This window comes from Parasteatoda tepidariorum, chromosome 3 (assembly GCF_043381705.1).
Source record: "Parasteatoda tepidariorum isolate YZ-2023 chromosome 3, CAS_Ptep_4.0, whole genome shotgun sequence".
In the NCBI taxonomy this organism is placed as follows: domain Eukaryota; kingdom Metazoa; phylum Arthropoda; class Arachnida; order Araneae; family Theridiidae; genus Parasteatoda; species Parasteatoda tepidariorum.
Genome location: NC_092206.1, coordinates 85,426,387 through 85,442,123, shown reverse-complemented (window position 1 = coordinate 85,442,123; position 15,737 = coordinate 85,426,387). Strand labels below are relative to the sequence as shown.

General features: G+C 29.5%; 1 protein-coding gene across 2 annotated transcripts in view; it reads right to left on the bottom strand.

The window, feature by feature from the left end:
- The window catches only part of LOC107437380 (uncharacterized), a 107,586-nt gene extending 91,849 nt beyond the window's left edge, over positions 1-15,737 (bottom strand). The window contains exon 1 of one of the 2 annotated variants that reach the window (XM_043047433.2): positions 15,610-15,737. The gene's annotated coding sequence lies outside the window, so the exon portion shown is untranslated. Of the gene's footprint in view, positions 1-11,456; positions 11,599-15,609 lie in introns of those variants that run through there. The other variant, XM_016049366.3, reaches the window with a different exon arrangement.

The following is a 15,737-nucleotide window of genomic DNA, read 5'->3' as shown; positions in this document are numbered from 1 at the left end:
CAGAAAGGTTCTGGGTTTGAATCCCGGACAAGGCATGGATGTTCTTTCATTCTCTTTACTATCTGTCCTTACTGTGGGAGCAACGTTGGTCCACCTGATATGGTGCCCATGAAAGAGTGACCAACAAATCTTTCCTTATACGCCCGTGTTGCCGAATGTCAGCACAGGTGGGCATTGGTAAAAAGAAAATATCGAGTACTAATTCTCTATATACAACACAAAAATCCAACACACTGCATCAATGTTTTAGTAAGATTTTCATCAACAAGGGAGTGAATTAACTTACTTTTTGTATTTGTAATAAAAATTTTAATGTATTAAGTTATTATTACGCACAATTAATATAGATATTAATCTATTATATAACATTATAGTTAACCATATACATCGGAATTTATTATAATTGAGAACTACTTTCTTTAGACTGAATAGATTTTGTTCACTTTTTTTCTCTTGGTAGATCTTTTGAACCTTGCTCTCTTAAAATGAAAGAGTTATTTCCCCTACTCAAAAAAAGAGTTAAATTTTTTTAACTCAACTTGAGTGANAAAAAAATTTAGGCAATTTAAAACAATATACCTTTTTTATTGCTTGAAAATAAAGCTTTATAAATTAAACGAATAAATTTGTTCGAAAAAAAATGACTCATAGTATTTTCAATTGAACCTAAATAAGCATAATATTTACAAAACTGCTTACTTTAAAACTTCGCTTAGAGCTCCTTACTTTTAAAAATTAAACTTCGAAGAAAAATGACGTAACTTAGGGGAAAGAGAAAAAAACTCAAATCTAGAGTGGTTAGAAATTTTTCATAAAAAAAACCTCTTAAGTAATAATTCATTTAATTATTGTTTTACCATATACAATCAAAATAAATGGATAACCACAAAATGCTGCTATTCAAACTGTTAACTCTGAAAATTTTTTTTAACTGTGTTTTCACCTAATTTGATTTAACAAATAAAAACTTTATCCTCGCCAACAAGACCCAGCTCATGAAACTAATTATTTCTTTGTAGCCGTCTTGTCACAGGACTGCAGCCGAGATGGTTAATCGGTCAATCTCACGACAGACGGGAAGCCAGTTCGAATCCCAGCCAGTGTCGATATGCTCACAGCGAAAACTTTCACAAGTACTATATTATCTAATTCGATATTTAAGTTCAACAAACGTTAAGATAAAAAAAATTCCTAACTTTCTCAAGTACTATATTATCTAATTCGATATTTAAGTTCAACAAACGTTAAGATGAAAAAAATTCCTATCTAAGGCTTTCTCTATCAAAAGGAATTTTTTTTAAACGAAAACTACAGTATTTTTCATCGCTCACGATAGATGGCACCACTAAATACAAAAATTTCGAATATTAACAGTAAAAATTTTGACTGCAATTTACAAACTGAAATACTGAAAATCGCTCAAACACGAGTTAAAATCACTCAAGTTTGAGTGAAAACGATTCGCTCAGGTAATACTGAAAATCACTCAAACTCGAGTGAAAATAACTCAAGTTTGAGTGAAATTTTTTTCACTCAAATTGAGTTGAGCTATTTCCATATAACTCTTTCACTTGAGTGATTTTAACTCAAGATTAGAAGGCCGGTTTTTTCTAGATGAAAGAGTTAAATAGCACTCAAGTTGAGTTATTTTCACTCGTTCATTTTAGGAGAGTGAATTTTATGAGTGTGAGTAGTTATCGAAACCTTGCATAAAAGGCATATTGACAAGTGAAATTTTCTTTGCTTTGTAAAGGTTAGACGCTGAATAATATGTTTCACCGTTTATCACTGAGTAATATGTTTCATATTGCACAAAAAAGTGAGTAAAGCTTTTGATGCTTAACACTTAATTTTTTTTAACAGGAAATGTTATCTCGGGTATTGCTAATGACCGAAGATTTCATTATACTGTTTCTTAGTCTTTATTTGTCTTGTATTACCTAAGTTAAAGTTCTATGTTTCTCATGTAAATAATATAGAAGGGCTTTAAAAAAACAGAGATAGACCATCTTTAATTTTTCCGAAAGTGACAGATCTGATAAACCTTAGAATGCTTTTCAGATTGGTACTTAGAATGCTTTTCAGATTGGTTTTCAGATTGGTACTCTACAATTCAAACAATATACGAAAAAGAACGTCATTGCCTTTCGGTGAATTGTGTTTTTCTTATGCCACGTAATGATAAGCTAAGCAATGGGGCTTATCATTACATGACTTTAAGCTCTTCAATTATTCACTAAATGAAACTATAATTTTTATCACATGCAAAGCATGTGGTCATCTTTATTAAGTTACCTTTCTATGCTGCAATGAATTAAAGTTGGGAGAAAATCACATTAATATACTGAAAAAAATCTTCTATTTTGACGAAACCGTTTCCTGGTATATGCTCCGAGCGAAGATTTCGTTAAAGTGAGGAAACGACTACCGTCGCTTCTCCAAGAAAACGAATTTCTTCAAAAGCAGCAAAATTTTTTTTCTTCCAATGTCAATAAATATTGACAGTGGTTATTCGAGTATCAGAAAGGAAGATCCTTTGACCAATTTTTCAATGGCGCAATATTAGGAGGTCAAATGTTGCTTCCACCGTAAGGTAGGTTGGTATTTTATTTATGTCGCACTACAGCTGCACAACGGGCTATTGGCGACGGTCTGGGAAACATCCCCGAGGATGCTCCGAAGACATGCCATCACAATTTTGCAGAGCCATATCCTCTGCAGAGGATATGGCTCCTCAGCTTTGGTACCCCGGCGACCTGCGTGCGAAGTCGAGCACTTTACGGTAGAACAGTTTAACAAGAACCGATACCGCACACCCTCGGTCCCTATGCAAGCTGATCAAAATGGTAATCCACCCACTTACTGACCACAGTCAATGATGCTTGACTTCAGCTTTCAATTAGGAACTGTGTCATTGCGATCAGTCCACTGTGGAGACTTACACAGTAAGAAGGATAGATTGTACAAAGAGAGAGGAAAAGTACATGCATGCTTCTGACTAGGGTTCGAGCCTGGAATATTTTTCACATGAGGGCAGTTCTCTGACCAGCATTCTGACCGATCAGCGAAGTAAAAATAAAGCAAGCAGGAAATATAACAGTGGAATAATTTCCCACTATGCGATTGAGATCCACATTTTCGTCATACATTTGATTGCTCACGTTTCATCAGAAATCACGTGATATTGTGACAAAGAGTTTCTCAAAATCAAAGATTAATAAACCATCAAAAGTGAGAGTTTAATTTCTGAGAGTGTACGCTGGCAAAAAATCTGTATTTCGATTAATTTTGTTTGCAGCAAATGTATCAAAAATATTTAGTAACATCAACAAATATTTAAGTTCATTAACTTGTATATTTTCACAGAATATAAAAAATCTGAGTTATAGTACAAAAATAAAAGCCACTAAATATAGACATCGTAAACCATTTTGAATAATAACATTATTAAGTTGTTTCCTTGAAAAAGACAGTGACTTACAGAACAAAATGATAGTTCTTCTTTTTAGTATGCATTCATTCTTCATCCGAAAGAAATCTTTCCGTAAAGGGACCATTGTTGACTTACAGAGAAATCATTTTGTAAAATAAGAAAAGATGATATTTATGTAAGACAGTTCATCGTAATCTATGTTTTCTCTTTGTAAAGAAGACATTGTTTTTTTTTATCCCTTCAGAAGAGAGTAGAATCCTCTCAAGGTTAACGATTAAATGACAGATGAAAATGGATCTCGGAAATAACATGAGTTTTGGAAGTAACAATAGGTTAGTTTATGAAAGACAACACTAAATTTGTTTATTTGTTTTGTGATATAACGAGTAACTATGCTTTTATTAAACATCATTTAACTGTAAGATTTTGAATTTTTTCGAAGCTTATTACAGTTGTACGAGAAAACTGAAATTTAAAACTGCATTTTTCAGGCAAGCCAGAATCATAATTGCAACAAATTTTTACCAATTGACTGAACTATTGAAACTAAATATTTCAAGCAACATTTTTAATTGAAGTAAACAATTTATTTTTAATTGTTGTTTATAAGAAGTATTCTTACAAATTTATTCATTTACTATGTTTTGAGGGAAGCATATAAATTTAATATGAGTTTTAGGCTTTATGATAATACCAATTTCAATCGCTTATCACCCTATTATCGCTAAGTTTTGACGACTTTTCGATTATCTTATGTTCTAAAATTTCAACTGGAGCTGGGTGCCTGATGCCTAGAAAAGTTACAATTTTGTCCCAACTGTTACACGCAAAACTTGTTATTGTATTATCGATCAAAATTTAATCTATTCTTTTTTCAAAGCAACCTATCAGACGCAGATATATAATGAAAATTATACTGAAATAAAAACAAAATTTACTGGAAACAGCATTTTCCAAACAGACTAAACACACATAATTGTATTTTTGCTAGGCACTTCACTCAAAAAATGAACTGCTCATCCTTTTTGCAATAATCTGCTATCACCACTGAAATGCAGAGAAAAGTATTCGAATGGAAAAAGAAATCGTATATAATGGCCACCATTTAATGAACATATTGGTTAGTGTAATTAGCAGCTTATTGTCATCAAATTTCCAAGAACGGAATCAATATATACAAGAACAATGAAATTTCATTAGTTTTCATGCTCCTAATATATGAACCAAAACAACTTGGTCAATCATTGAAATTTAAAAAAAGAAGATTTTTCTTTGAGTTGGTGGGACAGAACTGCCCAATAACATTTTAACAATCTGTTTTGAAAGAAGTCATCCCTTTTCAGGAGTCGTATAACAACACGGGTTCTTTTTTGCATTTATAGCTATTACTTTTAAATAAACTTACAATGATACCATTAGTACCCCCCTTCCCTTAAACCTACAAATACATCACTGGTACCCTTTCCAAGAACACTCAAAAACTAGCACTAGCACCTTCTGTCTCTAAAGAACCAAGATCTTTTTTTAGTAAAAATCAGGGAATGGCACTAAAAGCATGGCACTTTCCACTTCCACTTTTGTTGCATGTAAAGCTATATATTTGTTGTGTGGGTGAATTATCGAAATTTAAAATTTGTACCCTAAAACCCTTGTCGGCCCCTTTATTTGAGTCATTTGAGGTAGTCAATTACTTTTATACCTTTAATGAAACAAACAATTTGTTTACATCGCTTTAGGAAAAAGATTATTTGAATGAGAAAAAGTGAGATGTATTCAGGAGGTAGTGTACATTTTGTTCGAATTTAAGAAATGCTTATTTTTTTTCTGTATTTTGTCTGAATTGATAAATAACTGAGATTTTCTTTTTATTTATTTTAGATGCTGTTACGACATATCAAGATATATATTAAATCCTATCAGTTGTACAATGTAAAAAAAAAATCCGGGTGAAATTATGGTAATAATCACTTTTTATCGTTAATCCATTTTTATCGGTAATTTTTACAGTAATTATTAACTTAAAATTACTGAATCATTCAAATTAACTAAAAATTACTGTAAATGTATGGTATAATATTTTAAGGTAAAATAAATTTTACGAATGGTACACTCAAAGTACTTTATACTGTAATTTGATACGGAATTTTTACAGTGTAGCATTCGAGAAGAGCATTAAATATTTTTACATAATCCCTTCATTTGTTGATATCAGGGTTATATTTGAACTCAGATTCCAACATCATTCTGCTGAATAATGATAAAAAAAAGATGGGGAATTTTAATATCAACACCGTTAATTGCTTTGAATACTTTTTCTATTTCACCTCATTAAACCAGGCAAGATTTTAAATGGCAAATTATTTCTTGATTACAATTCAATCCTTTAGTATGAAGTTTATTCTTTTTTGTTGGCTCCTTTATTCCAATTGATTCAAGTTTTCTTTATTTTATTTTGGTCAGAGATCAATATACTCATTTTTCCACCTGATAAAGTTCGCCAATCCCACTTTTCGCAGATCGGAAGTGAATATTTTTCGCCAATGACTTATCAAGTCAGTGGCTTCTGTAGTTAATGAAGGGACAGGATAATTAAGGAAGGTATTTCGAAATGGAGTGTTTGCTTTTCTGATTTGTTCTTTGGGTCGAAAAACTTATCGAGCGTGTTAGTTACTTCTTGAGCCGATAATTTACTAAATGTAAGAGTGTAACTTTAATCGGCCCTGTGCTTTAAAGAGATAAGGGAATATTCGAGGATTGTGTTTTAAGATGGATAATTATGAGTTGAATAAATATATTGGAAAAAAGTTATCTTTTCTATATTTTTTCGAATCATGTTCACTATTAATTACTTTTAACTACACTTAAAACATTTAAATAAAGTGAAAGTTGAAATAAAGTCTACATGAAAGATTTAAAATATTCAAAAAAATTTTTAATAGAAATTTAAATCTTTAGAGGCAATAATTTATCAAATAAAGCAAAGTAGTTTTATTTACATAATTACATTTGCAAAACTTTAATTAGTATATATCTTAGCATACAACAAAAAATATATAATTATTTTCTCAATTTAAAATGCTTTGTCAAATAACATTTAAAGGAGAATTTTTTATATTACCGTCACCGCTACTTTGTGCAGGGTTTTGCAGGTTTTGAACTTGGACTTGTAAAAAAACTATGTTAATTTAACTCGGTATAGACCACGCTTATTTACAGCCTTCGGTTGGCTACCGGCACGTTTCGCGTGTTTCTTGTAAATTTCATTAGAGATAGTATTTCTTTGGTTTTGTGCTTCCGAGAAGCTTCTGCAATCGACATACCACCAGCAACTGCTAGCAAACATTGTTGCAGCTTTTTTAAAGTGTAATCATGGTAGTTTCTCGATCCAGGTATTATTTTTTATAACCATTTTTCTGTCGAAAAAAAAAACGAATGAAACTTTGCACAACATAGCCCCACAGTGCATATTTTTCATTTTCCGTTTATTTGTTATTAATTTTCACATTTTTTTTAACGCTAACATGATATAATTGTTTATTAATATATAAATAAAATATTTTGCACTTACAGCGATTGTTTTATCAACGTCTTTGAATTTCACAGCTAAAGTTTCCACGCGCACTTTTCGACGTCCGACGTTCTCGGAAAGTTGTTGACATTGGATAAACAAAACACTCTCTGAGATTGTTTTAAAATTCGAAAAAATGTTTGTAGTAATAGAAGAGACTTTTATCTTCAAATTCCTGACATTTTTAACGTGAAAAAAAACATAATACTGAATGGCAGCACTTCAAAAGTGCCGAATTCAAATTTGCACAAAGTAGCCCCTGCTGCACAAAGTAGCCCCAAATGACGGTACTTAATGTATTGTTTGATACGTAAATTATTTGTTATAACACTACAATATTAATTGTTTGATATTCACGAAATCATGGATAGATATTATGAGCAAAGACATGACACAAAATATATGATAACATTCGGCTATTAAACAATATTTTGGAGATATCAAGATGCTGAATTAAAATAAATTACTTAGTTCATATCTAATTAAATATTTTATTTCATTTTTATTTTATAACTGACGCTGAACAGCCACCCAATTTTGAGTTCACGACTACCAAGTTTCAACTCTGTAGCCTCATAATTTTGAGTTCACGACTGCCAAGTTTCAACTCTGTAGCCTCATAATTTTGAGTTCACGACTACCAAGTTTCAACTCTGTAGCCTCATAATTTTGAGCACAATCTAGAAGAAAAGGGAAAATTTTCTTTCTTAGAAGACATTTTAAAGGAACAAACCACGTATTTGCGTTACATGGACAGCAAAACTACGAAAACTATTAACCGATATTTACGAAACAACGAAATTTAAATTACGAAATCACGAATTTTAAGTTTCAGAATAATTTTTTGCGACCAAACATGAACATGCTTTTTTTGGTTTTTAAATCAAGATTTTCCTTGTACAGATTATACAAGGGAAAAAGTTTCATTCCATTAAGCGATAAAAAAATATTTTATGAATTAAAAAAAAGTCAAAAGAAATGAAGAACTTTAAAATGCAATTAGAAAAAAAAATGTTTCAAGAAAATATAAATATTTTTCTTTCATATGATATAATATGTATTATTTCGTACCATTTTATGCTACCGATTCTTCAAAAGAATATTTAAGCATTGAAGATTTTGAACAACTTTTAGCTATATGTACTATTATTTGATTAAAAAAACTTCATTTGCTTCAAATATACAAATACTGCAAATAACAGTGGACATGTTTCAAGCATTCAAAAATAGGAGCCTATTCTTTGAAACTGGGAGCCTATTTTTTGATAGGCGCTCATTTTAAGATAAGAGATGGTTTCCGGATAGTTAGTTTTGCATTTTCAGCTTTAAAAACTTATCTGCTCACAATTTTAACCATAGTAACTACAGTTTTATTGCTTTGGAATTTTTTAATACGTAATCCGCATTCATATAAAATATGTCTATAGATTGAACCAATATGTCATGAATTTTTTTTTGCTCTAATTAATTCTTTTAAAAACTCAGTTAATGTTTTCGGAAAAAGTTCAATGTTGTTTAAAAAAGTTTAACGTGCTATAATGAAATATATTTATTTAAAATATGGATTCGTTTGGATTATAAAGTAGATGCATATTCCAGACCAGTAGATTCATATAGATAGATAATATAAGATATCATACAGCTGAAGGGCGAAGAATTTTTTTTCCTCCGAATCAAAACATTTTGAAAATTATCTTAAATTTTAATTAAGTCCTTAATTAAGAAATAATGAGGCATTAAATTTACAAAATCTTATCCTTACGCTTTGAGAGCTCTTTAAACACCCTATATTATATTCTATAAAAATAGGCATGCAAAATCTCCTGAAACTCTTAGGCAATTTTCTAAAATAATATTTAAAAGCATTATCGAAAAATCAAAATCCGAAAACTCCCTTTAACAACAGTTGCTTCTAAGCTAACGATCCATACAGATCTCTTAAGGGATGCTAAAACAAAAATAAAATACTTTCTAAGAATCGTTAAATCATTAGCATCTTCCTATCTTAAACTGATCAGAGTTTGAAACAGTTTTACTAAAGTAATCAACACCATTTATTATTAGCTAATGTTTTAAATAAAAATACGAAATGCGGGAAACTTCTGGTCAACGGCTGTTAAATAAGCGGAAATCAAAACTCTAAACGCAGATATCACGCCTAAGTTGGTTGGAAAACATTATCCAATTTTCTTTATTCCCAAAAGAGCGTTATATCGCTCCTAGGTTCTCTCATAATAAGTGCAAAGTCAATTATTTAATTAATTAGAATCAGAAATGCGTTTAATTAACTGTAAGGGTAGTACATTTAAATCCATAGCGTTGGGGGAATCGGGAAAGTTTTGGGTTCCGTTTAAATTTTTATCTTAATACTCCTACAGTATTTGTTTGAATAAATTATTCGGTTGATTAATTACCATAAAACTGCACCTGGGTTTTGTTATGAAGTACTTGTTACTTGTGCCTCAAGTTTTATCAGCATTTAAGCAGAGAATAAATTAAGTACTTTAAAAAGGTACATCGGTTTCCCCTTCATCAACTCTTATTCCAACTATTGATTTTGATTTTTTTTTCTTCTTTGGAAATTATGCGTTTAACTTACATGAAACGTGAAGATAAGTGAGCGGTTGAAAGTTAACTGCACCAAAAGTTATATTTAATTAGAAAAACCCTCCTTATTTATTGTCATAGATTATTGAATATTTTTATAAGTCTGATTGGCATTAAGAGAGTTAAAAATTAATTTAAGTTAATTAGGATAAATACAAAAATGAATTTTGAGTTATTTCTGAGGAGATACTAATAACAAACTAAAACATTTATTGATTAAACATAGAACTCAATGACAAATAGGCCTGCAGTGTGCCAGATCAAATTCCTTTGTAAAATCAAGAGAAATTAAAAAAATGATGTTATGGGCTAGGTCAGGTGTGTGTGAAGATTGCGCCCGAGAAAATCTATAACTCTGTCTTCTTTATTTCTTTCTTTGCTCTATTTTTCTTATTAAGTAAGTTCTATAATTTTTTTGAATAAAGTTGAAGACGATAATTTTAGAAACTAATATTATTTTTCTTGGCAACATGGAAATAAAACTTCTGTTATTTGACTCAAAAATAGTGAGCGTAGCTAGATAATTAACCTCGACTAGAAAAAAAATCACGCAAAGAAACTTTATTACCTAAAAAAGTTGAATATTACTTATTATGGTTTACATAATAGCGGAACTTTAAACATTTAATAAAAGGAGGCATACTTAAGTAAGTAATAGAATGTGATAAAAATTTTAACAGTTGAATTGGTTTCTAAACATCATGACTTAAATTATTTGAAAGCATATTTAAGTTAGTAATAAAGGAATGGTACTATTTGATTATTGAGATTTTGACACGAAGACGAAAAACTGGTACAAAATTAATTAAGTTCATTCCTATGCAGAAAGAATTTATTCAAAACAAGTAGTTTCATATCTATTTAGAAAAAGACTTACTTAATAAAATATAAAAATAATATGAAACGAAATGAAAAAAAAACTTTCTTGATCAAATAAAACTTTCTTTGACGCATAACCCCCTAAAGTATAGAAAGGAAGATGTTCCTAACGTATTTTTTTGCAATTATAAATTTTTCTTCTCGAATTTACTAAAAATACACAACGTTAAAAAATTTATTTCAATATTTTAATTTAAAATGTTTGGGATATTTTTATGGTTTAGGTAGGTTAGATTGTATACATGAATATAATATTTAATATAAATAAATATATGAATATACATTATGAATATATAGATATATATGCAATATACATCCGTAATATACAACAGATATATCTAATATCTAGGCAAAATTATATATTTCATTATTGTCACAGGCATATGAACTAAACAATATAGTGCAACTGAGATAAGTTACAATTTTAATATTTTTGCATCGTTGAAAAATGGTGGAAATGCTTAATGTATGTTGAAATTGTGATTTTAATCTGCCAACAATATTTTGGCAAATTATACAGAATGTAAAATCGTCCATATCTTCTGATAAAAGTTTTTAAAATTATATTATTGCTGTATAGATAAATCTTCTAAATGGTTATCGATAAAAAATAAGATCTTATGCACAACATAATTCAATATTTTCTTTTCTCTTATGCTATAATTCTAATAATAATATCTTTTATCATAAAATAATTTCATTCATTCTATTAATGTAATAATTCTATTTTATAACTTTTTCTCCACAAATATACCAAATTTATGTAATGATATAATAAAACATGTCTTTTTTTGGAACAAATAAATTTTTCATAAAATTACTAATTCTTAAAAATCTAAAGAAAAAAAAAATCAAAAATATAATTTTTCTAAATTTTTTTTAAAAAACAACATAATTCGAAACATATAGCAAAAAATTGCTTTTTTTAAAAATTAAATAAAATTTGAAACATGCATTCAAGGAACTTACAAACTAGAAAGCCAATCTTCAGAACAATATCATCGGTCTTGATGCCTGTTCCAAATGATTCAACATCATTCAAAAACCACTATTTTAGAATGAGTTTTAAAATGCTTATTTCTCAAAAAAAGCAAGCAATAATTCCAGCGAAATTGGGCGACATTGGTTCACTAACCATTCACATAAAAGACCTTGACAATGAACTTGGTACGGAAACCAACAACATCTTTCCTAGCATAATTCCAACCTTTTATTTCTTCTGATAAAAAAAATTACCGGAACAATGCATTTTCACTTCGAAATGGTCACTTTTATTTATTCTCTTTTACATGCCTTTTTTATTGGTGGATGCTTTCTACAGTTTGTTGCTTCGTTCCGCATGGCTCAGTTTTCGGAAAAAAAGAACTGGTCTTAGGATATACTTTGGTGGTTTTCGGCCACAATAGACAACAGGCGAGCCCTTTTGTGGATGTGTCAAAATTTATTATAAGGAACTAAGATTGAGAAAGCTATTTTCACTTTCTTTCACGAAATTCTTCTTTCTTGACCAGGCGGTGTGCCTTTGTTGAATGCACAGAATTGTTTTGATAGCTTAGTTCTTAGTTCAATCACGCCTAATATAGAAATATTTGTGTTGAATAAGCAATATGACAGCTGTTTGCGGTGGCAAAAATCGAATTAGTTATAAGAAAAATCGCATTAGATCTCATTGATGAAAAAATATGATATTTCAGAAAAAATGCATTGAGAAATATTTGTATGGAGAAACTACAAAAAATTTTTTCTTCTAATTATTTATCTGAATAGAATAATACCAAAAATTATGTGAATGAAATATGATTGTGATATTTATTTTATCATTAAATAGTATTTTTATAACCTATACAATATAAATGAATATTATATATAATATATACAACCCGTCTTCTGTAACCAAATATTACATTAAATAGTTACCAGTTAGTACATTAATATCGAAAAACCTGTATCTCAACTTTTAGCGCGAAATCAAATAACTTTTCTGTTAAGAGTGTGAAAAAATAGTTTAATCTCATTTCTTACTTCGTATTTAAAGTGAATATCTAAGCTTATGATGTATATTACATATATTTCTAGAGACACAACTTCAATACTGGCAAAACTATTAAGATATTTTGATTTTTTCACTAATTTCAAGTTTGAAATGATATTTGCAACGAAATATTTTTAGAACCCATGAATCATTTTTTAAAGTGTTTATGTACAGGTTCTGGAGAATAAATGGACTGAGAAAGAAAGTATAGCCAAAGCAAGCAGAATATAGGAAAATTTACAGTGCTTCTGGCTCTATGGGAACACCAAAAGTAATTTTTTAAAGGATTTTTGGTGACGATTTTGGTAAAATTAAACATAAAATGTGGTTTTAATGTATGAGGCAAAATTTGCTAATTTTATCATGATATCTTGAAGCATGGCATAAGAACCATTAATTTGGTCAAATTTATTTCTCAATTATGTATTTTTTACTGCATGAGTGGTAATAAGCACTACAATTTCGATAGCTGGAATTTCCAGTAAACAATTACCATATGAAAAGAAAAAATACAAAATTAATGGTTCAAATACCGTACATATTATAAGAATTGGGTCATAAGAATATATTATAAGAATTGGGTTATAAGAATATATTATAAGAATTGTGTGATAAGAATATATTATAAGAATTGTGTTATAGGAATATATTATAAGAATTTGGTTATAAGAATATATTATAAGAATTGTGTTATAAGAATATATTATAAGAATTGTGTTATAAGAATATATTATAAAAAAATTTTTTTCTCCAGAAATGCTGCCACCTGCCATTAATTATTCTACTGTAATTTTACCAGAGTTTTTTTTCCGTGTATAAGTGTTGAATTAGCAAGTTCACTAGAGTGCAATGTATAATAAAGCCTAAACGAAAATAAGTTCAGATAATAAAGCCTAGGTTATTTATTAGTCAACGAATATTCCCGAAATTGCTTTCGATAAATGTTGAACTCTGAAACTCGACCGAGTGTAACGTGCGTGCAGACGATGTGTCATTTGGTCATCCACATTTAAATTAAATGACCGTTCGAGCAGATCACGAAAAAGAAACATTTGTATTTTATTTAATGGCTGCTCTTGACCTCGCATCTTCAGTATTCGAAGGTCATTCTCACGAATTGAATCACGCTTCCATCCTTGTTTCATTCAAAGAATCCTCATCGTTATTGTCATCACGTTCTATCAGCATCCACCCACGCAAAATCGAACGCTGTTCTTTAGTTTCGTTTTAAGCATCAATCAGAACTTAAGTACCGCCTTAAGGTAATCATTAAGTAACCGTTAAAAATACGCGATAACGGTATTTATGTGGAAGAATGATTGACGCATCAAATTGTTATTATTATGTATACAATAATTCGAAACTTCAAATTTTTGAGGTTTCTAAGCGTTCGGAGAAATGCTATTTGAACCCCGGGAAAGTAAGTTTTGAAAAATTCTTAAAAAGTAGAATTTTATGAATGCATATTTTTAGGAAATTAATTCAATGATTGCAATATTTACGCAACCGTAATTTTTTTATTTTTCATTTATTTTTTACAGTTCAGACTACTAAAACTTATCGTACTTGATTCAGTAATTTTTCTAACAGCAGACATTCTAAGATCTGTAAGCTTTCGATCACCTTTAAATACTGTCCGTATTTTTTCGTATTTTGTAACCGATATACGATACATGATAATGGTACATGCATATTAAGGTACTCCACAAACGTATTTATGTGGAGGGAGATAGCCGTAGCAAACTGTTATTATTATGAATATAATACTTCTTTTCGAAAGTTCATATTTTTGAGGCGTTTAAGCGTTCGAAGACTTGCTATCAAGAGATCTTTTCACCCTTGGGCAAGTAAATTAAAAAAAAATCTGTTTTTGATTAATGCAAATCTGAACTTGATATTTCAAAATATAGAGAAACTTTCGTATCCTGATCTGTCGCGCCAACTACAAAGGCCAAAGCCCTTTAAATTTTAAACTTGCAATTTCTTTCTTTCTTTTTTTTTTAAAGAAAGACATGTAGAGGTTTGCATGAAGGGTGGTAACGAGTTATACCCTTCGAGTTTTATTCTTTCTGTGATTTTTTTTCTCCTCATTTGCGCTGCCCGAAAATTCCCAAGACCTGGCGATTATTCTTGCATCACGGCACGGAAATCTTCCCCAAAATATTAATTAGTCTCTAAAATCACCCTTTTTCGCAATAAAAATCTGTTTAAAATTTATGTTGGATTAGATATTACATAAATGCATATTTTTAGGAAATTCATTTTATAATTGCAATTTTTGCGCAGACGTCATATTTCTCCTAAAATTTTTGACAACTGAAATGTAATGTATTGGTTCCATTACTTTCTAAAATCCGACGTTATAGAATATGCAAACACTGGATTACTGTAAATACAGTTCATATCTTTATTAGTTATAGCTTTCCAATCAAGATCTTTTAGTTGTAAGTTATTTCTACATTCCTGACAGTCAAAGTGTATCGTATTTGATTCAGTAATTTCCTAACAGCGGGCATTTTAAGATCCGTAATCTTTAGAGTACTTTAAAATACAATTCGTATTTTTTTATTGATATAGCTTTTTTGCTGAGATTTTTTCTTTCAATTTTTTCCATTTTAACACCCAAAATTGATAACATCGTATTCGATTATGTAGTTTTCGAACAACAGATCTCTAACAGCTCTTAATTTAGATCACTGCATAGACAATTAATATCCTTTACTGTTATAACTTTTAATCTAAAATAATTTTCCAACTTTTTAAAGTAATCCCCATTACAACATTGTTTCTCTTTATTTTCTTCTAATATTTAATTTTAATTGAAAGAAAACATATACAAATTGTAATTATAATAAAACATATACGGATATTTTATTGCTTTTGTTTTTAAAAAAAAGGTAAAGAAAGGATTATAAAAACTAAATAATCAAAGATGTATACATTTTGATATGTATTTTGCTGAACATGAAGTATAATTTTCTTTAAGATATTAATCATAAAATGCAATTACAATAACTTATAGTTAACATTGAAGCAATTTAAAGCTTACTTTACACTGAAATGTTAAAATAGATTTTTTCGGAAGTTTACCTTATTCATTTTTGTTTCAATATAGTAACCCGGAAGTACCAGTGTATATTTATTGCTACTGTTTGAAACTAATGCTGGGTCAGTCACATTTGAAACAACTTTAACAAGCTCCATAGAGCAAACAGAAC